Source organism: Triturus cristatus, chromosome 11 (assembly GCF_964204655.1).
Source record: "Triturus cristatus chromosome 11, aTriCri1.1, whole genome shotgun sequence".
Taxonomy (NCBI): Eukaryota; Metazoa; Chordata; class Amphibia; order Caudata; family Salamandridae; genus Triturus; species Triturus cristatus.
The window spans coordinates 929,624,416-929,649,547 of NC_140594.1; positions in this window are offsets into that span (position 1 = coordinate 929,624,416).

Here is a 25,132-nt window from a genome sequence, read left to right on the forward strand (position 1 = left end):
AAAATCAATTTTCTGATGAAAAATGATGACCCGTGACCTGTCGAACTTTCTCCAGATGGTCATAAATGGTAATTTTTTAAAGATTAATTTTTTGACTGTAAATGACTATTGCATGTGAATTATCACTTTTGGAACTAAAATAAGTGTGTTTAGAGTCATTTTAATGCCTGAAATTGGTCGAAATAGAAGCTTCTGAGTAGGAGAAAAAGTCTGGAAAAATGGCAATTTTGGTCACATTGAGGCTTCAAAAAGTAGTTATTCAACATGAGGCTCAATTCAAATGACATTTTGAATCATTATTTCTGCAGTCCAAAAAATCAATTTTCTGATGAAAAACGATGACCCGTGACCTGTCGAACTTTCTCCAGATGGTCAAAAATGGTAATTTTTTTAAGTTTCAGTTTTTTGACTGTAAATGACTATTGCATGTGAATTATCACTTTTGGAACTAAAATACGTGTGTTTAGAGTCATTTTCATGCCTGAAATTGGTCGAATATAGAAGCTTCTGAGGAGGAGAAAAAGTCTGTAAAAATGGCAATTTTGGTCACATTGAGGCTTTAAAAAGTAGGTATTCAACATGAGGCTCAATCCAAATGACATTTTGAATCAATTTTTCTACAGTCCAAAAAATCAATTTTCTGATGAAAAACGATGACCCGTGACCTGTCGAACTTTCTCCAGATGGTCATAAATGGTAATTTTTTAAAGATTAATTTTTTGACTGTAAATGACTATTGCATGTGAATTATCACTTTTGGAACTAAAATAGGTGTTTTTAGAGTCATTTTAATGCCTGAAATTGGTCGAAATAGAAGCTTCTGAGTAGGAGAAAAAGTCTGGAAAAATGGCAATTTTGGTCACATTGAGGCTTTAAAAAGTAGTTATTCAACATGAGGCTCAATCCAAATGACATTTTGAATAATTTTTTCTACAGTCCAAAAAATCAATTTTCTGATGAAAAACGATCACCTGTGACCTGTCGAACTTTCTCCAGATGGTCAAAAATGGTAATTTTTTAAAGATTAATTTTTTGACTGTAAATGACTATTGCATGTGAATTATCACTTTTGGAACTAAAATACGTGTGTTTAGAGTCATTTTCATGCCTGAAATTGGTCGAAATAGAAGCTTCTGAGTAGGAGAAAAAGTCTGTAAAAATGGCAATTTTGGTAACATTGAGGCTTTAAAAAGTAGGTATTCAACTTGAGGCTCAATCCAAATGACATTTTGAATCAATTTTTCTACAGTCCAAAACATCAATTTTCTGATGAAAATCGATGACTCGTGACCTGTCGAACTTTCTCCAGATTGTCAAAAATGGTAATTTTTTAATGTTTAATGTTTTGACTGTAAATGACTATTGCATGTGAATTAGAACTCTTGGAACTAAAATAAGTGTCTTTAGAGTCATTTTAATGCCTGAAATTGGTCGAAATAGAAGCTTCTGAGTAGGAGAAAAAAGTATGGAAAAATGGCAATTTTGGTCACATTGAGGCTTTAAAATGTAGTTATTCAACATGAGGCTCAATCCATATGACATTTTGAATAATTTTTTCTACAGTCCAAAAAATCAATTTTCTGATGAAAAACGATGACCTGTGACCTGTCGAACTTTCTCCAGATCATCAAAAATGGTAATTTTTTAAAGATTAAGTTTTTTGACTGTAAATGACGATTGCATGTCAATTATCACTTTTGGAACTAAAATACGTGTGTTTAGAGTCATTTTCATGCCTGAAATTGGTCGAATATAGAAGCTTCTGAGTAGGAGAAAAAGTCTGTAAAAATGGCAATTTTGGTCACATTGAGGCTTTAAAAAGTAGGTATTCAACATGAGGCTCAATCCAAATGACATTTTGAATCAATTTTTCTACAGTCCAAAAAATCAATTTTCTGATGAAAAACGATGACTCGTGACCTGTCAAACTATCTCCAGATGATCAAAAATGGTAATGTTTTAATTTTTAATGTTTTGACTGTAAATGACTATTGCATGTGAATTAGAACTCTTGGAACTAAAATAATTGTGTTTAGAGTCATTTTAAGGCCTGAAATTGGTCGAAATAGAAGCTTCTGAGTAGGAGAAAAAGTCTGGAAAAATGGCAATTTTGGTCACATTGAGGCTTTAAAAAGTAGTTATTCAACATGAGGCTCAATCCAATTGACATTTGGAATCATTTTTTCTACAGTCCAAAAAATCAATTTTCTGATGAAAAACGATGACCCGTGACCTGTCGAACTTTCTCCAGATGGTCAAAAATGGTAATTTTTTAAAGTTTCATTTTTTGACTGTAAATGACTATTGCATGTGAATTATCACTTTTGGAACTAAAATACGTGTGTTTAGAGTCATTTTCATGCCTGAAATTGGTTGAAATAGAAGCTTCTGAGTAGGAGAAAAAGTCTGTAAAAATGGTAGTTTTGGTCACATTGAGGCTTTAAAAAGTAGGTATTCAACATGAGGCTCAATCCAAATGACATTTTGAATCAATTTTTCTACAGTCCAAAAAATCAATTTTCTGATGAAAAACGATGACTCGTGACCTGTCGAACTTTCTCCAGATGGTCAAAAATGGTAATTTTTTAATGTTTAATGTTTTGACTATAAATGACTATTGCATGTGAATTAGAACTCTTGGAACTAAAATAATTGTGTTTAGAGTCATTTTAAGGCCTGAAATTGGTCGAAATAGAAGCTTCTGAGTAGGAGAAAAAGTCTTGAAAAATGGCAATTTTGGTCACATTGAGGCTTTAAAAAGTAGTTATTCAACAAGAGGCTCAATCCAATTGACATTTGGAATCATTTTTTCTACAGTCCAAAAAATCAATTTTCTGATGAAAAACGATGACCCGTGACCTGTCGAACTTTCTCCAGATGGTCAAAAATGGTAATTTTTTTAAGTTTCATTTTTTGACTGTAAATGACTATTGCATGTGAATTATCACTTTTGGAACTAAAATACGTGTGTTTAGAGTCATTTTCATGCCTGAAATTGGTTGAAATAGAAGCTTCTGAGTAGGAGAAAAAGTCTGTAAAAATGGTAGTTTTGGTCACATTGAGGCTTTAAAAAGTAGGTATTCAACATGAGGCTCAATCCAAATGACATTTTGAATCAATTTTTCTACAGTCCAAAAAATCAATTTTCTGATGAAAAACGATGACTCGTGACCTGTCGAACTTTCTCCAGATGGTCAAAAATGGTAATTTTTTAATGTTTAATGTTTTGACTGTAAATGACTATTGCATGTGAATTAGAACTCTTGGAACTAAAATAAGTGTGTTTAGAGTCATTTTAATGCCTGAAATTAGTTCAAATAGAAGCTTCTGAGTAGGAGAAAAAAACTGGAAAAACTGCAATTTTGGTCACATTGAGGCTTTAAAAAGTAGTTATTCAACATGAGGCTCAATCCAAATGACATTTTGAATCAGTTTTTCTACAGTCCAAAAAATCAATATTCTGATGGAAAACGATGACTCGTGACCTGTCGAACTATCTCCAGATGATCAAGAATGGTAATTTTTTAATTTTTTATGTTTTGACTGTAAATGACTATTGCATGTGAATTAGAACTCTTGGAACGAAAATAATTGTGTTTAGAGTCATTTTAAGGCCTGAAATTGGTCGAAATAGAAGCTTCTGAGTAGGAGAAAAAGTCTGGAAAAATGGCAATTTTGGTCACATTGAGGCTTTAAAAAGTAGTTATTCAACATGACGCACAATCCAAATGACATTTTGAATCATTTTTTCTGCAGTCCAAAAAATCAATTTTCTGATGAAAAACGATGAACCGTGACCTGTCGAACTTTCTCCAGATGGTCAAAAATGGTAATTTTTTAAAGATTGATTTTTTGACTGTAAATGACTATTGCATGTGAATTATCACTTTTGGAACTAAAATAGGTGTTTTTATAGTCATTTTAATGCCTGAAATTGGTCGAAATAGAAGCTTCTGAGTAGGAGAAAAAGTCTGGAAAAATGGCAATTTTGGTCACATTGAGGCTTTAAAAAGTAGTTATTCAACATGAGGCTCAATCCAAATGACATTTTGAATCATTTTTTCTACAGTCCAAAAAATCAATTTTCTGATGAAAAACGATGACCTGTGACCTGTCGAACTTTCTCCAGATGGTCAAAAATGGTAATTGTTTAAAGATTAATTTTTTGACTGTAAATGACTATTGCATGTGAATTATCACTTTTGGAACTAAAATACGTGTGTTTAGAGTCATTTTAATGCCTGAAATTGGTCGAAATAGAAGCTTCTGAGTAGGAGAAAAAGTATGGAAAAATGGCAATTTTGGTCACATTGAGGCTTTAAAAAGTAGTTATTCAACATGAGGCTCAATCCATATGACATTTTGAATAATTTTTTCTACAGTCCAAAAAATCAATTTTCTGATGAAAAACGATGACCTGTGACCTGTCGAACTTTCTCCAGATCGTCAAAAATGGTAATTTTTTAAAGATTAAGTTTTTTGACTGTAAATGACTATTGCATGTCAATTATCACTTTTGGAACTAAAATACGTGTGTTTAGAGTCATTTTAAGGCCTGAAATTGGTCGAAATAGAAGCTTCTGAGTAGGAGAAAAAGTCTTGAAAAATGGCAATTTTGGTCACATTGAGGCTTTAAAAAGTAGTTATTCAACAAGAGGCTCAATCCAATTGACATTTGGAATCATTTTTTCTACAGTCCAAAAAATCAATTTTCTGATGAAAAACGATGACCCGTGACCTGTCGAACTTTCTCCAGATGGTCAAAAATGGTAATTTTTTAAAGTTTCATTTTTTGACTGTAAATGACTATTGCATGTGAATTATCACTTTTGGAACTAAAATACGTGTGTTTAGAGTCATTTTCATGCCTGAAATTGGTTGAAATAGAAGCTTCTGAGTAGGAGAAAAAGTCTGTAAAAATGGTAGTTTTGGTCACATTGAGGCTTTAAAAAGTAGGTATTCAACATGAGGCTCAATCCAAATTACATTTTGAATCAATTTTTCTACAGTCCAAAAAATCAATTTTCTGATGAAAAACGATGGCTCGTGACTTGTCGAACTTTCTCCAGATGGTCAAAAATGGTAATTTTTAATGTTTAATGTTTTGACTGTAAATGACTATTGCATGTGAATTAGAACTCTTGGAACTAAAATAAGTGTGTTTAGAGTCATTTTAATGCCTGAAATTGGTCGAAATAGAAGCTTCTGAGTAGGAGAAAAAGTCTGGAAAAATGGCAAGTTTTGGTCACATTGAGGCTTTAAAAAGTAGTTATTCAACAAGAGTCACAATCCAAATGACATTTTGAATCATTTTGTCTGCAGTCCAAAAATTCAATTTTCTGATGAAAAACGATGACCCGTCACCTGTCGAACTTTCTCCAGATGGTCAAAAATGGTAATTTTTTAAAGTTTCATTTTTTGACTGTTAATGACTATTGCATGTGAATTAGAACTCTTGGAACTAAAATAAGTGTCTTTAGAGTCATTTTAATGCCTGAAATTGGTCAAAATAGAAGCTTCTGAGTAGGAGAAAAAGTCTGGAAAAATGGCAATTTTGGTCACATTGAGGCTTTAAAAAGTAGTTATTCAACATGACGCACAATCCAAATGACATTTTGAATCATTTTTTCTGCAGTCCAAAAAATCAATTTTCTGATGAAAAACGATGACCCGTGACCTGTCGAACTTTCTCCAGATGGTCAAAAATGGTAATTTTTTAAAGATTGATTTTTTGACTGTAAATGACTATTGCATGTGAATTATCACTTTTGGAACTAAAATAGGTGTTTTTATAGTCATTTTAATGCCTGAAATTGGTCGAAATAGAAGCTTCTGAGTAGGAGAAAAAGTCTGGAAAAACGGCAATTTTGGTCACATTGAGGCTTTAAAAAGTAGTTATTCAACATGAGGCTCAATCCAAATGACATTTTGAATCATTTTTTCTACAGTCCAAAAAATCAATTTTCTGATGAAAAACGATGACCTGTGACCTGTCGAACTTTCTCCAGATGGTCAAAAATGGTAATTGTTTAAAGATTAATTTTTTGACTGTAAATGACTATTGCATGTGAATTATCACTTTTGGAACTAAAATACGTGTGTTTAGAGTCATTTTAATGCCTGAAATTGGTCGAAATAGAAGCTTCTGAGTAGGAGAAAAAGTATGGAAAAATGGCAATTTTGGTCACATTGAGGCTTTAAAAAGTAGTTATTCAACATGAGGCTCAATCCATATGACATTTTGAATAATTTTTTCTACAGTCCAAAAAATCAATTTTCTGATGAAAAACGATGACCTGTGACCTGTCGAACTTTCTCCAGATCGTCAAAAATGGTAATTTTTTAAAGATTAAGTTTTTTGACTGTAAATGACTATTGCATGTCAATTATCACTTTTGGAACTAAAATACGTGTGTTTAGAGTCATTTTAAGGCCTGAAATTGGTCGAAATAGAAGCTTCTGAGTAGGAGAAAAAGTCTTGAAAAATGGCAATTTTGGTCACATTGAGGCTTTAAAAAGTAGTTATTCAACAAGAGGCTCAATCCAATTGACATTTGGAATCATTTTTTCTACAGTCCAAAAAATCAATTTTCTGATGAAAAACGATGACCCGTGACCTGTCGAACTTTCTCCAGATGGTCAAAAATGGTAATTTTTTAAAGTTTCATTTTTTGACTGTAAATGACTATTGCATGTGAATTATCACTTTTGGAACTAAAATACGTGTGTTTAGAGTCATTTTCATGCCTGAAATTGGTTGAAATAGAAGCTTCTGAGTAGGAGAAAAAGTCTGTAAAAATGGTAGTTTTGGTCACATTGAGGCTTTAAAAAGTAGGTATTCAACATGAGGCTCAATCCAAATGACATTTTGAATCAATTTTTCTACAGTCCAAAAAATCAATTTTCTGATGAAAAACGATGACTCGTGACCTGTCGAACTTTCTCCAGATGGTCAAAAATGGTAATTTTTTAATGTTTAATGTTTTGACTGTAAATGACTATTGCATGTGAATTAGAACTCTTGGAACTAAAATAAGTGTGTTTAGAGTCATTTTAATGCCTGAAATTAGTTCAAATAGAAGCTTCTGAGTAGGAGAAAAAAACTGGAAAAACTGCAATTTTGGTCACATTGAGGCTTTAAAAAGTAGTTATTCAACATGAGGCTCAATCCAAATGACATTTTGAATCAGTTTTTCTACAGTCCAAAAAATCAATATTCTGATGGAAAACGATGACTCGTGACCTGTCGAACTATCTCCAGATGATCAAGAATGGTAATTTTTTAATTTTTTATGTTTTGACTGTAAATGACTATTGCATGTGAATTAGAACTCTTGGAACGAAAATAATTGTGTTTAGAGTCATTTTAAGGCCTGAAATTGGTCGAAATAGAAGCTTCTGAGTAGGAGAAAAAGTCTGGAAAAATGGCAATTTTGGTCACATTGAGGCTTTAAAAAGTAGTTATTCAACATGACGCACAATCCAAATGACATTTTGAATCATTTTTTCTGCAGTCCAAAAAAATCAATTTTCTGATGAAAAACGATGACCCGTGACCTGTCGAACTTTCTCCAGATGGTCAAAAATGGTAATTTTTTAAAGATTGATTTTTTGACTGTAAATGACTATTGCATGTGAATTATCACTTTTGGAACTAAAATAGGTGTTTTTATAGTCATTTTAATGCCTGAAATTGGTCGAAATAGAAGCTTCTGAGTAGGAGAAAAAGTCTGGAAAAATGGCAATTTTGGTCACATTGAGGCTTTAAAAAGTAGTTATTCAACATGAGGCTCAATCCAAATGACATTTTGAATCATTTTTTCTACAGTCCAAAAAATCAATTTTCTGATGAAAAACGATGACCTGTGACCTGTCGAACTTTCTCCAGATGGTCAAAAATGGTAATTGTTTAAAGATTAATTTTTTGACTGTAAATGACTATTGCATGTGAATTATCACTTTTGGAACTAAAATACGTGTGTTTAGAGTCATTTTAATGCCTGAAATTGGTCGAAATAGAAGCTTCTGAGTAGGAGAAAAAGTATGGAAAAATGGCAATTTTGGTCACATTGAGGCTTTAAAAAGTAGTTATTCAACATGAGGCTCAATCCATATGACATTTTGAATAATTTTTTCTACAGTCCAAAAAATCAATTTTCTGATGAAAAACGATGACCTGTGACCTGTCGAACTTCCTCCAGATCGTCAAAAATGGTAATTTTTTAAAGATTACGTTTTTTGACTGTAAATGACTATTGCATGTCAATTATCACTTTTGGAACTAAAATACGTGTGTTTAGAGTCATTTTAAGGCCTGAAATTGGTCGAAATAGAAGCTTCTGAGTAGGAGAAAAAGTCTTGAAAAATGGCAATTTTGGTCACATTGAGGCTTTAAAAAGTAGTTATTCAACAAGAGGCTCAATCCAATTGACATTTGGAATCATTTTTTCTACAGTCCAAAAAATCAATTTTCTGATGAAAAACGATGACCCGTGACCTGTCGAACTTTCTCCAGATGGTAAAAAATGGTAATTTTTTAAAGTTTCATTTTTTGACTGTAAATGACTATTGCATGTGAATTATCACTTTTGGAACTAAAATACGTGTGTTTAGAGTCATTTTCATGCCTGAAATTGGTTGAAATAGAAGCTTCTGAGTAGGAGAAAAAGTCTGTAAAAATGGTAGTTTTGGTCACATTGAGGCTTTAAAAAGTAGGTATTCAACATGAGGCTCAATCCAAATTACATTTTGAATCAATTTTTCTACAGTCCAAAAAATCAATTTTCTGATGAAAAACGATGACTCGTGACCTGTCGAACTTTCTCCAGATGGTCAAAAATGGTAATTTTTTAATGTTTAATGTTTTGACTGTAAATGACTATTGCATGTGAATTAGAAATCTTGGAACTAAAATAAGTGTGTTTAGAGTCATTTTAATGCCTGAAATTAGTTCAAATAGAAGCTTCTGAGTAGGAGAAAAAAACTGGAAAAACTGCAATTTTGGTCACATTGAGGCTTTAAAAAGTAGTTATTCAACATGAGGCTCAATCCAAATGACATTTTGAATCAGTTTTTCTACAGTCCAAAAAATCAATATTCTGATGGAAAACGATGACTCGTGACCTGTCGAACTATCTCCAGATGATCAAGAATGGTAATTTTTTAATTTTTTATGTTTTGACTGTAAATGACTATTGCATGTGAATTAGAACTCTTGGAACGAAAATAATTGTGTTTAGAGTCATTTTAAGGCCTGAAATTGGTCGAAATAGAAGCTTCTGAGTAGGAGAAAAAGTCTGGAAAAATGGCAATTTTGGTCACATTGAGGCTTTAAAAAGTAGTTATTCAACATGAGGCTCAATCCAAATGACATTTTCAATCAATTTTTCTACAGTCCAAAAAATCAATTTTCTGATGAAAAACGATGACTCGTGACCTGTCGAACTTTCTCCAGATGGTCAAAAATGGTAATTTTTTAATGTTTAATGTTTTGACTGTAAATGACTATTGCATGTGAATTAGAACTCTTGGAACTAAAATAAGTGTGTTTATAGTCATTTTAATGCCTGAAATTGGTCGAAATAGAAGCTTCTGAGTAGGAGAAAAAGTCTGGAAAAATGGCAATTTTGGTCACATTGAGGCTTTAAAAAGTAGTTATTCAACATGACGCACAATCCAAATGACATTTTGAATCATTTTTTCTGCAGTCCAAAAAATCAATTTTCTGATGAAAAACGATGACCCGTGACCTGTCGAACTTTCTCCAGATGGTCAAAAATGGTAATTTTTTAAAGATTAATTTTTTGACTGTAAATGACTATTGCATGTGAATTATCACTTTTGGAACTAAAATAGGTGTTTTTAGAGTTATTTTAATGCCTGAAATTAGTTCAAATAGAAGCTTCTGAGTAGGAGAAAAAGTCAGTAAAAACTTGAAATTTTGGTCACATTGAGGCTTTAAAAAGTAGTTATTCAACATGAGGCACAATCCAAATGACATTTTGAATCATTTTTTCTGCAGTCCAAAAAATCAATTTTCTGATGAAAAACGATGACCCGTGACCTGTCGAACTTTCTCCAGATGTTCAAAAATGGTTATTTTTTAAAGTTTCATTTTCTGACTGTAAATGACTATTGCATGTGAATTATCACTTTTGGAACTAAAATACGTGTGTTTAGAGTCATTTTCATGCCTGAAATTGGTTGAAATAGAAGCTTCTGAGTAGGAGAAAAAGTCTGTAAAAATGGTAGTTTTGGTCACATTGAGGCTTTAAAAAGTAGGTATTCAACATGAGGCTCAATCCAAATGACATTTTGAATCAATTTTTCTACAGTCCAAAAAATCAATTTTCTGATGAAAAACGATGACTCGTGACCTGTCGAACTTTCTCCAGATGGTCAAAAATGGTAATTTTTTAATGTTTAATGTTTTGACTATAAATGACTATTGCATGTGAATTAGAACTCTTGGAACTAAAATAAGTGTGTTTAGAGTCATTTTAATGCCTGAAATTGGTCGAAATAGAAGCTTCTGAGTAGGAGAAAAAGTCTGGAAAAATGGCAATTTTGGTCACATTGAGGCTTTAAAAAGTAGTTATTCAACATGACGCACAATCCAAATGACATTTTGAATCATTTTTTCTGCAGTCCAAAAAATCAATTTTCTGATGAAAAACGATGACCCGTGACCTGTCGAACTTTCTCCAGATGGTCAAAAATGGTAATTTTTTAAAGATTGATTTTTTGACTGTAAATGACTATTGCATGTGAATTATCACTTTTGGAACTAAAATAGGTGTTTTTAGAGTCATTTTAATGCCTGAAATTGGTCGAAATAGAAGCTTCTGAGTAGGAGAAAAAGTCTGGAAAAATGGCAATTTTGGTCACATTGAGGCTTTAAAAAGTAGTTATTCAACATGAGGCTCAATCCAAATGACATTTTGAATCATTTTTTCTGCAGTCCAAAAAATCAATTTTCTGATGAAAAACGATGACCTGTGACCTGTCGAACTTTCTCCAGATCATCAAAAATGGTAATTTTTTAAAGATTAAGTTTTTTGACTGTAAATGACGATTGCATGTCAATTATCACTTTTGGAACTAAAATACGTGTGTTTAGAGTCATTTTCATGCCTGAAATTGGTCGAATATAGAAGCTTCTGAGTAGGAGAAAAAGTCTGTAAAAATGGTAATTTTGGTCACATTGAGGCTTTAAAAAGTAGGTATTCAACATGAGGCTCAATCCAAATGACATTTTGAATCAATTTTTCTACAGTCCAAAAAATCAATTTTCTGATGAAAAACGATGGCTCGTGACCTGTCGAACTTTCTCCAGATGGTCAAAAATGGTAATTTTTAATGTTTAATGTTTTGACTGTAAATGACTATTGCATGTGAATTAGAACTCTTGGAACTAAAATAAGTGTGTTTAGAGTCATTTTAATGCCTGAAATTGGTCGAAATAGAAGCTTCTGAGTAGGAGAAAAAGTCTGGAAAAATGGCAAGTTTTGGTCACATTGAGGCTTTAAAAAGTAGTTATTCAACATGAGTCACAATCCAAATGACATTTTGAATCATTTTGTCTGCAGTCCAAAAATTCAATTTTCTGATGAAAAACGATGACCCGTGACCTGTCGAACTTTCTCCAGATGGTCAAAAATGGTAATTTTTTAAAGTTTCATTTTTTGACTGTTAATGACTATTGCATGTGAATTAGAACTCTTGGAACTAAAATAAGTGTCTTTAGAGTCATTTTAATGCCTGAAATTGGTCAAAATAGAAGCTTCTGAGTAGGAGAAAAAGTCTGGAAAAATGGCAATTTTGGTCACATTGAGGCTTTAAAAAGTAGTTATTCAACATGAGGCTCAATCCAAATGACATTTTGAATAATTTTTTCTACAGTCCAAAAAATCAATTTTCTGATGAAAAACGATGACCTGTGACCTGTCGAACTTTCTCCAGATGGTCAAAAATGGTAATTTTTTAAAGATTAAGTTTTTTGACTGTAAATGACTATTGCATGTCAATTATCACTTTTGGAACTAAAATACGTGTGTTTAGAGTCATTTTCATGCCTGTAATTGGTCGAATATAGAAGCTTCTGAGTAGGAGAAAAAGTCTTGAAAAATGGCAATTTTGGTCACATTGAGGCTTTAAAAAGTAGTTATTCAACAAGAGGCTCAATCCAATTGACATTTGGAATCATTTTTTCTACAGTCCAAAAAATCAATTTTCTGATGAAAAACGATGACCCGTGACCTGTCGAACTTTCTCCAGATGGTCAAAAATGGTAATTTTTTAAAGTTTTATTTTTTGACTGTAAATGACTATTGCATGTGAATTATCACTTTTGGAACTAAAATACGTGTGTTTAGAGTCATTTTCATGCCTGAAATTGGTTGAAATAGAAGCTTCTGAGTAGGAGAAAAAGTCTGTAAAAATGGTAATTTTGGTCACATTGAGGCTTTAAAAACTAGGTATTCAACATGAGGCTCAATCCAAATGACATTTTGAATCAATTTTTCTACAGTCCAAAAAATCAATTTTCTGATGAAAAATGATGACCCGTGACCTGTCGAACTTTCTCCAGATGGTCATAAATGGTAATTTTTTAAAGATTAATTTTTTGACTGTAAATGACTATTGCATGTGAATTATCACTTTTGGAACTAAAATAAGTGTGTTTAGAGTCATTTTAATGCCTGAAATTGGTCGAAATAGAAGCTTCTGAGTAGGAGAAAAAGTCTGGAAAAATGGCAATTTTGGTCACATTGAGGCTTCAAAAAGTAGTTATTCAACATGAGGCTCAATTCAAATGACATTTTGAATCATTATTTCTGCAGTCCAAAAAATCAATTTTCTGATGAAAAACGATGACCCGTGACCTGTCGAACTTTCTCCAGATGGTCAAAAATGGTAATTTTTTTAAGTTTCAGTTTTTTGACTGTAAATGACTATTGCATGTGAATTATCACTTTTGGAACTAAAATACGTGTGTTTAGAGTCATTTTCATGCCTGAAATTGGTCGAATATAGAAGCTTCTGAGGAGGAGAAAAAGTCTGTAAAAATGGCAATTTTGGTCACATTGAGGCTTTAAAAAGTAGGTATTCAACATGAGGCTCAATCCAAATGACATTTTGAATCAATTTTTCTACAGTCCAAAAAATCAATTTTCTGATGAAAAACGATGACCCGTGACCTGTCGAACTTTCTCCAGATGGTCATAAATGGTAATTTTTTAAAGATTAATTTTTTGACTGTAAATGACTATTGCATGTGAATTATCACTTTTGGAACTAAAATAGGTGTTTTTAGAGTCATTTTAATGCCTGAAATTGGTCGAAATAGAAGCTTCTGAGTAGGAGAAAAAGTCTGGAAAAATGGCAATTTTGGTCACATTGAGGCTTTAAAAAGTAGTTATTCAACATGAGGCTCAATCCAAATGACATTTTGAATAATTTTTTCTACAGTCCAAAAAATCAATTTTCTGATGAAAAACGATCACCTGTGACCTGTCGAACTTTCTCCAGATGGTCAAAAATGGTAATTTTTTAAAGATTAATTTTTTGACTGTAAATGACTATTGCATGTGAATTATCACTTTTGGAACTAAAATACGTGTGTTTAGAGTCATTTTCATGCCTGAAATTGGTCGAAATAGAAGCTTCTGAGTAGGAGAAAAAGTCTGTAAAAATGGCAATTTTGGTAACATTGAGGCTTTAAAAAGTAGGTATTCAACTTGAGGCTCAATCCAAATGACATTTTGAATCAATTTTTCTACAGTCCAAAACATCAATTTTCTGATGAAAATCGATGACTCGTGACCTGTCGAACTTTCTCCAGATTGTCAAAAATGGTAATTTTTTAATGTTTAATGTTTTGACTGTAAATGACTATTGCATGTGAATTAGAACTCTTGGAACTAAAATAAGTGTCTTTAGAGTCATTTTAATGCCTGAAATTGGTCGAAATAGAAGCTTCTGAGTAGGAGAAAAAAGTATGGAAAAATGGCAATTTTGGTCACATTGAGGCTTTAAAATGTAGTTATTCAACATGAGGCTCAATCCATATGACATTTTGAATAATTTTTTCTACAGTCCAAAAAATCAATTTTCTGATGAAAAACGATGACCTGTGACCTGTCGAACTTTCTCCAGATCATCAAAAATGGTAATTTTTTAAAGATTAAGTTTTTTGACTGTAAATGACGATTGCATGTCAATTATCACTTTTGGAACTAAAATACGTGTGTTTAGAGTCATTTTCATGCCTGAAATTGGTCGAATATAGAAGCTTCTGAGTAGGAGAAAAAGTCTGTAAAAATGGCAATTTTGGTCACATTGAGGCTTTAAAAAGTAGGTATTCAACATGAGGCTCAATCCAAATGACATTTTGAATCAATTTTTCTACAGTCCAAAAAATCAATTTTCTGATGAAAAACGATGACTCGTGACCTGTCAAACTATCTCCAGATGATCAAAAATGGTAATGTTTTAATTTTTAATGTTTTGACTGTAAATGACTATTGCATGTGAATTAGAACTCTTGGAACTAAAATAATTGTGTTTAGAGTCATTTTAAGGCCTGAAATTGGTCGAAATAGAAGCTTCTGAGTAGGAGAAAAAGTCTGGAAAAATGGCAATTTTGGTCACATTGAGGCTTTAAAAAGTAGTTATTCAACATGAGGCTCAATCCAATTGACATTTGGAATCATTTTTTCTACAGTCCAAAAAATCAATTTTCTGATGAAAAACGATGACCCGTGACCTGTCGAACTTTCTCCAGATGGTCAAAAATGGTAATTTTTTAAAGTTTCATTTTTTGACTGTAAATGACTATTGCATGTGAATTATCACTTTTGGAACTAAAATACGTGTGTTTAGAGTCATTTTCATGCCTGAAATTGGTTGAAATAGAAGCTTCTGAGTAGGAGAAAAAGTCTGTAAAAATGGTAGTTTTGGTCACATTGAGGCTTTAAAAAGTAGGTATTCAACATGAGGCTCAATCCAAATGACATTTTGAATCAATTTTTCTACAGTCCAAAAAATCAATTTTCTGATGAAAAACGATGACTCGTGACCTGTCGAACTTTCTCCAGATGGTCAAAAATGGTAATTTTTTAATGTTTAATGTTTTGACTATAAATGACTATTGCATGTGAATTAGAACTCTTGGAACTAAAATAATTGTGTTTAGAGTCATTTTAAGGCCTGAAATTGGTCGAAATAGAAGCTTCTGAGTAGGAGAAAAAGTCTTGAAAAATGGCAATTTTGGTCACATTGAGGCTTTAAAAAGTAGTTATTCAACAAGAGGCTCAATCCAATTGACATTTGGAATCATTTTTTCTACAGTCCAAAAAATCAATTTTCTGATGAAAAACGATGACCCGTGACCTGTCGAACTTTCTCCAGATGGTCAAAAATGGTAATTTTTTTAAGTTTCATTTTTTGACTGTAAATGACTATTGCATGTGAATTATCACTTTTGGAACTAAAATACGTGTGTTTAGAGTCATTTTCATGCCTGAAATTGGTTGAAATAGAAGCTTCTGAGTAGGAGAAAAAGTCTGTAAAAATGGTAGTTTTGGTCACATTGAGGCTTTAAAAAGTAGGTATTCAACATGAGGCTCAATCCAAATGACATTTTGAATCAATTTTTCTACAGTCCAAAAAATCAATTTTCTGATGAAAAACGATGACTCGTGACCTGTCGAACTTTCTCCAGATGGTCAAAAATGGTAATTTTTTAATGTTTAATGTTTTGACTGTAAATGACTATTGCATGTGAATTAGAACTCTTGGAACTAAAATAAGTGTGTTTAGAGTCATTTTAATGCCTGAAATTAGTTCAAATAGAAGCTTCTGAGTAGGAGAAAAAAACTGGAAAAACTGCAATTTTGGTCACATTGAGGCTTTAAAAAGTAGTTATTCAACATGAGGCTCAATCCAAATGACATTTTGAATCAGTTTTTCTACAGTCCAAAAAATCAATATTCTGATGGAAAACGATGACTCGTGACCTGTCGAACTATCTCCAGATGATCAAGAATGGTAATTTTTTAATTTTTTATGTTTTGACTGTAAATGACTATTGCATGTGAATTAGAACTCTTGGAACGAAAATAATTGTGTTTAGAGTCATTTTAAGGCCTGAAATTGGTCGAAATAGAAGCTTCTGAGTAGGAGAAAAAGTCTGGAAAAATGGCAATTTTGGTCACATTGAGGCTTTAAAAAGTAGTTATTCAACATGACGCACAATCCAAATGACATTTTGAATCATTTTTTCTGCAGTCCAAAAAATCAATTTTCTGATGAAAAACGATGAACCGTGACCTGTCGAACTTTCTCCAGATGGTCAAAAATGGTAATTTTTTAAAGATTGATTTTTTGACTGTAAATGACTATTGCATGTGAATTATCACTTTTGGAACTAAAATAGGTGTTTTTATAGTCATTTTAATGCCTGAAATTGGTCGAAATAGAAGCTTCTGAGTAGGAGAAAAAGTCTGGAAAAATGGCAATTTTGGTCACATTGAGGCTTTAAAAAGTAGTTATTCAACATGAGGCTCAATCCAAATGACATTTTGAATCATTTTTTCTACAGTCCAAAAAATCAATTTTCTGATGAAAAACGATGACCTGTGACCTGTCGAACTTTCTCCAGATGGTCAAAAATGGTAATTGTTTAAAGATTAATTTTTTGACTGTAAATGACTATTGCATGTGAATTATCACTTTTGGAACTAAAATACGTGTGTTTAGAGTCATTTTAATGCCTGAAATTGGTCGAAATAGAAGCTTCTGAGTAGGAGAAAAAGTATGGAAAAATGGCAATTTTGGTCACATTGAGGCTTTAAAAAGTAGTTATTCAACATGAGGCTCAATCCATATGACATTTTGAATAATTTTTTCTACAGTCCAAAAAATCAATTTTCTGATGAAAAACGATGACCTGTGACCTGTCGAACTTTCTCCAGATCGTCAAAAATGGTAATTTTTTAAAGATTAAGTTTTTTGACTGTAAATGACTATTGCATGTCAATTATCACTTTTGGAACTAAAATACGTGTGTTTAGAGTCATTTTAAGGCCTGAAATTGGTCGAAATAGAAGCTTCTGAGTAGGAGAAAAAGTCTTGAAAAATGGCAATTTTGGTCACATTGAGGCTTTAAAAAGTAGTTATTCAACAAGAGGCTCAATCCAATTGACATTTGGAATCATTTTTTCTACAGTCCAAAAAATCAATTTTCTGATGAAAAACGATGACCCGTGACCTGTCGAACTTTCTCCAGATGGTCAAAAATGGTAATTTTTTAAAGTTTCATTTTTTGACTGTAAATGACTATTGCATGTGAATTATCACTTTTGGAACTAAAATACGTGTGTTTAGAGTCATTTTCATGCCTGAAATTGGTTGAAATAGAAGCTTCTGAGTAGGAGAAAAAGTCTGTAAAAATGGTAGTTTTGGTCACATTGAGGCTTTAAAAAGTAGGTATTCAACATGAGGCTCAATCCAAATTACATTTTGAATCAATTTTTCTACAGTCCAAAAAATCAATTTTCTGATGAAAAACGATGACTCGTGACCTGTCGAACTTTCTCCAGATGGTCAAAAATGGTAATTTTTTAATGTTTAATGTTTTGACTGTAAATGACTATTGCATGTGAATTAGAAATCTTGGAACTAAAATAAGTGTGTTTAGAGTCATTTTAATGCCTGAAATTAGTTCAAATAGAAGCTTCTGAGTAGGAGAAAAAAACTGGAAAAACTGCAATTTTGGTCACATTGAGGCTTTAAAAAGTAGTTATTCAACATGAGGCTCAATCCAAATGACATTTTGAATCAGTTTTTCTACAGTCCAAAAAATCAATATTCTGATGGAAAACGATGACTCGTGACCTGTCGAACTATCTCCAGATGATCAAGAATGGTAATTTTTTAATTTTTTATGTTTTGACTGTAAATGACTATTGCATGTGAATTAGAACTCTTGGAACGAAAATAATTGTGTTTAGAGTCATTTTAAGGCCTGAAATTGGTCGAAATAGAAGCTTCTGAGTAGGAGAAAAAGTCTGGAAAAATGGCAATTTTGGTCACATTGAGGCTTTAAAAAGTAGTTATTCAACATGAGGCTCAATCCAAATGACATTTTGAATCAATTTTTCTACAGTCCAAAAAATCAATTTTCTGATGAAAAACGATGACTCGTGACCTGTCGAACTTTCTCCAGATGGTCAAAAATGGTAATTTTTTAATGTTTAATGTTTTGACTGTAAATGACTATTGCATGTGAATTAGAACTCTTGGAACTAAAATAAGTGTGTTTAGAGTCATTTTAATGCCTGAAATTAGTTCAAATAGAAGCTTCTGAGTAGGAGAAAAAAACTGGAAAAACTGCAATTTTGGTCACATTGAGGCTTTAAAAAGTAGTTATTCAACATGAGGCTCAATCCAAATGACATTTTGAATCAGTTTTTCTACAGTCCAAAAAATCAATATTCTGATGGAAAACGATGACTCGTGACCTGTCGAACTATCTCCAGATGATCAAGAATGGTAATTTTTTAATTTTTTATGTTTTGACTGTAAATGACTATTGCATGTGAATTATCACTTTTGAAACTAAAATAGGTGTGTTTAGAGTCATTTTAATGCCTGAAATTGGTCGAAATAGAAGCTTCTGAGTAGGAGAAAAAGTCTGGAAAAATGGCAATTTTGGTCACATTGAGGCTTTAAAAAGTAGGTATTCAACATGAGGCTCAATCCAAATGACATTTTGAATCAATTTTTCTACAGTCCAAAAAATCAATTTTCTGATGAAAAACGATGACTCGTAACCTGTCGAACTTTCTCCAGATGGTCAAAAATGGTAATTTTTTAATGTTTAATGTTTTGACTGTAAATGACTATTGCATGTGAATTAGAACTCTTGGAACTAAAATAAGTGTGTTTATAGTCATTTTAATGCCTGAAATTGGTCGAAATAGAAGCTTCTGAGTAGGAGAAAAAGTCTGGAAAAATGGCAATTTTGGTCACATTGAGGCTTTAAAAAGTAGTTTTTCAACATGACGCACAATCCAAATGACATTTTGAATCATTTTTTCTGCAGTCCAAAAAATCAATTTTCTGATGAAAAACGATGACCCGTGACCTGTCGAACTTTCTCCAGATGGTCAAAAATGGTAATTTTTTAAAGATTAATTTTTTGACTGTAAATGACTATTGCATGTGAATTATCACTTTTGGAACTAAAATAGGTGTTTTTAGAGTTATTTTAATGCCTGAAATTAGTTCAAATAGAAGCTTCTGAGTAGGAGAAAAAGTCAGTAAAAACTTGAAATTTTGGTCACATTGAGGCTTTAAAAAGTAGTTATTCAACATGAGGCACAATCCAAATGACATTTTGAATCATTTTTTCTGCAGTCCAAAAAATCAATTTTCTGATGAAAAACGATGACCCGTGACCTGTCGAACTTTCTCCAGATGTTCAAAAATGGTTATTTTTTAAAGTTTCATTTTCTGACTGTAAATGACTATTGCATGTGAATTATCACTTTTGGAACTAAAATACGTGTGTTTAGAGTCATTTTCATGCCTGAAATTGGTTGAAATAGAAGCTTCTGAGTAGGAGAAAAAGTCTGGAAAAATGGCAATTTTGGTCACATTGAGGCTTTAAAAAGTAGTTTTTCAACATGACGCACAATCCAAATGACATTTTGAATCATTTTTTCTGCAGTCCAAAAAATCAATTTTCTGATGAAAAACGATGACCCGTGACCTGTCGAACTTTCTCCAGATGGTCAAAAATGGTAATTTTTTAAAGATTAATTTTTTGACTGTAAATGACTATTGCATGTGAATTATCACTTTTGGAACTAAAATAGGTGTTTTTAGAGTTATTTTAATGCCTGAAATTAGTTCAAATAGAAGCTTCTGAGTAGGAGAAAAAGTCAGTAAAAACTTGAAATTTTGGTCACATTGAGGCTTTAAAAAGTAGGTATTCAACATGAGGCTCAATCCAAATGACATTTTGAATCAATTTTTCTACAGTCCAAAAAATCAATTTTCTGATGAAAAACGATGACTCGTGACCTGTCGAACTTTCTCCAGATGGTCAAAAATGGTAATTTTTTAATGTTTAATGTTTTGACTATAAATGACTATTGCATGTGAATTAGAACTCTTGGAACTAAAATAGGTGTTTTTAGAGTCATTTTAATGCCTGAAATTGGTCGAAATAGAAGCTTCTGAGTAGGAGAAAAAGTCTGGAAAAATGGCAATTTTGGTCACATTGAGGCTTTAAAAAGTAGTTATTCAACATGAGGCTCAATCCAAATGACATTTTGAATCATTTTTTCTACAGTCCAAAAAATCAATTTTCTGATGAAAAACGATGACCTGTGACCTGTCGAACTTTCTCCAGATTGTCAAAAATGGTAATTTTTTAATGTTTAATGTTTTGACTGTAAATGACTATTGCATGTGAATTAGAACTCTTGGAACTAAAATAGGTGTTTTTAGAGTCATTTTAATGCCTGAAATTGGTCGAAATAGAAGCTTCTGAGTAGGAGAAAAAGTCTGGAAAAATGGCAATTTTGGTCACATTGAGGCTTTAAAAAGTAGTTATTCAACATGAGGCTCAATCCAAATGACATTTTGAATCATTTTTTCTGCAGTCCAAAAAATCAATTTTCTGATGAAAAACGATGACCTGTGACCTGTCGAACTTTCTCCAGATCATCAAAAATGGTAATTTTTTAAAGATTAAGTTTTTTGACTGTAAATGACGATTGCATGTCAATTATCACTTTTGGAACTAAAATACGTGTGTTTAGAGTCATTTTCATGCCTGAAATTGGTCGAATATAGAAGCTTCTGAGTAGGAGAAAAAGTCTGTAAAAATGGTAATTTTGGTCACATTGAGGCTTTAAAAAGTAGGTATTCAACATGAGGCTCAATCCAAATGACATTTTGAATCAATTTTTCTACAGTCCAAAAAATCAATTTTCTGATGAAAAACGATGGCTCGTGACCTGTCGAACTTTCTCCAGATGGTCAAAAATGGTAATTTTTAATGTTTAATGTTTTGACTGTAAATGACTATTGCATGTGAATTAGAACTCTTGGAACTAAAATAAGTGTGTTTAGAGTCATTTTAATGCCTGAAATTGGTCGAAATAGAAGCTTCTGAGTAGGAGAAAAAGTCTGGAAAAATGGCAAGTTTTGGTCACATTGAGGCTTTAAAAAGTAGTTATTCAACATGAGTCACAATCCAAATGACATTTTGAATCATTTTGTCTGCAGTCCAAAAATTCAATTTTCTGATGAAAAACGATGACCCGTGACCTGTCGAACTTTCTCCAGATGGTCAAAAATGGTAATTTTTTTAAAGATTAATTTTTTGACTGTAAATGACTATTGCATGTGAATTATCACTTTTGGAACTAAAATACGTGTGTTTAGAGTCATTTTCATGCCTGAAATTGGTCGAAATAGAAGCTTCTGAGTAGGAGAAAAAGTCTGGAAAAATGGCAATTTTGGTCACATTGAGGCTTTAAAAAGTAGTTATTCAACATGAGGCTCAATCCAAATGACATTTTGAATAATTTTTTCTACAGTCCAAAAAATCAATTTTCTGATGAAAAACGATGACCTGTGACCTGTCGAACTTTCTCCAGATGGTCAAAAATGGTAATTTTTTAAAGATTAAGTTTTTTGACTGTAAATGACTATTGCATGTCAATTATCACTTTTGGAACTAAAATACGTGTGTTTAGAGTCATTTTCATGCCTGTAATTGGTCGAATATAGAAGCTTCTGAGTAGGAGAAAAAGTCTTGAAAAATGGCAATTTTGGTCACATTGAGGCTTTAAAAAGTAGTTATTCAACAAGAGGCTCAATCCAATTGACATTTGGAATCATTTTTTCTACAGTCCAAAAAATCAATTTTCTGATTAAAAACGATGACCCGTGACCTGTCGAACTTTCTCCAGATGGTCAAAAATGGTAATTTTTTAAAGTTTTATTTTTTGACTGTAAATGACTATTGCATGTGAATTATCACTTTTGGAACTAAAATACGTGTGTTTAGAGTCATTTTCATGCCTGAAATTGGTTGAAATAGAAGCTTCTGAGTAGGAGAAAAAGTCTGTAAAAATGGTAATTTTGGTCACATTGAGGCTTTAAAAACTAGGTATTCAACATGAGGCTCAATCCAAATGACATTTTGAATCAATTTTTCTACAGTCCAAAAAATCAATTTTCTGATGAAAAATGTTGACCCGTGACCTGTCGAACTTTCTCCAGATGGTCATAAATGGTAATTTTTTAAAGATTAATTTTTTGACTGTAAATGACTATTGCATGTGAATTATCACTTTTGGAACTAAAATAAGTGTGTTTAGAGTCATTTTAATGCCTGAAATTGGTCGAAATAGAAGCTTCTGAGTAGGAGAAAAAGTCTGGAAAAATGGCAATTTTGGTCACATTGAGGCTTCAAAAAGTAGTTATTCAACATGAGGCTCAATTCAAATGACATTTTGAATCATTATTTCTGCAGTCCAAAAAATCAATTTTCTGATGAAAAACGATGACCAGTGACCTGTCGAACTTTCTCCAGATGGTCAAAAATGGTAATTTTTTTAAGTTTCAGTTTTTTGACTGTAAATGACTATTGCATGTGAATTATCACTTTTGGAACTAAAATACGTGTGTTTAGAGTCATTTTCATGCCTGAAATTGGTCGAATATAGAAGCTTCTGAGGAGGAGAAAAAGTCTGTAAAAATGGCAATTTTGGTCACATTGAGGCTTTAAAAAGTAGGTATTCAACATGAGGCTCAATCCAAATGACATTTTGAATCAATTTTTCTACAGTCCAAAAAATCAATTTTCTGATGAAAAACGATGACCCGTGACCTGTCGAACTTTCTCCAGATGGTCAGAAATGGTAATTTTTTAAAGATTAATTTTTTGACTGTAAATGACTATTGCATGTGAATTATCACTTTTGGAACTAAAATAGGTGTTTTTAGAGTCATTTTAATGCCTGAAATTGGTCGAAATAGAAGCTTCTGAGTAGGAGAAAAAGTCTGGAAAAATGGCAATTTTGGTCACATTGAGGCTTTAAAAAGTAGTTATTCAACATGAGGCTCAATCCAAATGACATTTTGAATAATTTTTTCTACAGTCCAAAAAATCAATTTTCTGATGAAAAACGATCACCTGTGACCTGTCGAACTTTCTCCAGATGGTCAAAAATGGTAATTTTTTAAAGATTAATTTTTTGACTGTAAATGACTATTGCATGTGAATTATCACTTTTGGAACTAAAATACGTGTGTTTAGAGTCATTTTCATGCCTGAAATTGGTCGAAATAGAAGCTTCTGAGTAGGAGAAAAAGTCTGTAAAAATGGCAATTTTGGTAACATTGAGGCTTTAAAAAGTAGGTATTCAACTTGAGGCTCAATCCAAATGACATTTTGAATCAATTTTTCTACAGTCCAAAACATCAATTTTCTGATGAAAATCGATGACTCGTGACCTGTCGAACTTTCTCCAGATTGTCAAAAATGGTAATTTTTTAAAGATTGATTTTTTGACTGTAAATGACTATTGCATGTGAATTATCACTTTTGGAACTAAAATAGGTGTTTTTATAGTCATTTTAATGCCTGAAATTGGTCGAAATAGAAGCTTCTGAGTAGGAGAAAAAGTCTGGAAAAATGGCAATTTTGGTCACATTGAGGCATTAAAAAGTAGTTATTCAACATGAGGCTCAATCCAAATGACATTTTGAATCATTTTTTCTACAGTCCAAAAAATCAATTTTCTGATGAAAAACGATGACCTGTGACCTGTCGAACTTTCTCCAGATGGTCAAAAATGGTAATTGTTTAAAGATTAATTTTTTGACTGTAAATGACTATTGCATGTGAATTATCACTTTTGGAACTAAAATACGTGTGTTTAGAGTCATTTTAATGCCTGAAATTGGTCGAAATAGAAGCTTCTGAGTAGGAGAAAAAGTATGGAAAAATGGCAATTTTGGTCACATTGAGGCTTTAAAAAGTAGTTATTCAACATGAGGCTCAATCCATATGACATTTTGAATAATTTTTTCTACAGTCCAAAAAATCAATTTTCTGATGAAAAACGATGACCTGTGACCTGTCGAACTTTCTCCAGATCGTCAAAAATGGTAATTTTTTAAAGATTAAGTTTTTTGACTGTAAATGACTATTGCATGTCAATTATCACTTTTGGAACTAAAATACGTGTGTTTAGAGTCATTTTAAGGCCTGAAATTGGTCGAAATAGAAGCTTCTGAGTAGGAGAAAAAGTCTTGAAAAATGGCAATTTTGGTCACATTGAGGCTTTAAAAAGTAGTTATTCAACAAGAGGCTCAATCCAATTGACATTTGGAATCATTTTTTCTACAGTCCAAAAAATCAATTTTCTGATGAAAAACGATGACCCGTGACCTGTCGAACTTTCTCCAGATGGTCAAAAATGGTAATTTTTTAAAGTTTCATTTTTTGACTGTAAATGACTATTGCATGTGAATTATCACTTTTGGAACTAAAATACGTGTGTTTAGAGTCATTTTCATGCCTGAAATTGGTTGAAATAGAAGCTTCTGAGTAGGAGAAAAAGTCTGTAAAAATGGTAGTTTTGGTCACATTGAGGCTTTAAAAAGTAGGTATTCAACATGAGGCTCAATCCAAATGACATTTTGAATCAATTTTTCTACAGTCCAAAAAATCAATTTTCTGATGAAAAACGATGACTCGTGACCTGTCGAACTTTCTCCAGATGGTCAAAAATGGTATTTTTTTAATGTTTAATGTTTTGACTGTAAATGACTATTGCATGTGAATTAGAACTCTTGGAACTAAAATAAGTGTGTTTAGAGTCATTTTAATGCCTGAAATTAGTTCAAATAGAAGCTTCTGAGTAGGAGAAAAAAACTGGAAAAACTGCAATTTTGGTCACATTGAGGCTTTAAAAAGTAGTTATTCAACATGAGGCTCAATCCAAATGACATTTTGAATCAGTTTTTCTACAGTCCAAAAAATCAATATTCTGATGGAAAACGATGACTCGTGACCTGTCGAACTATCTCCAGATGATCA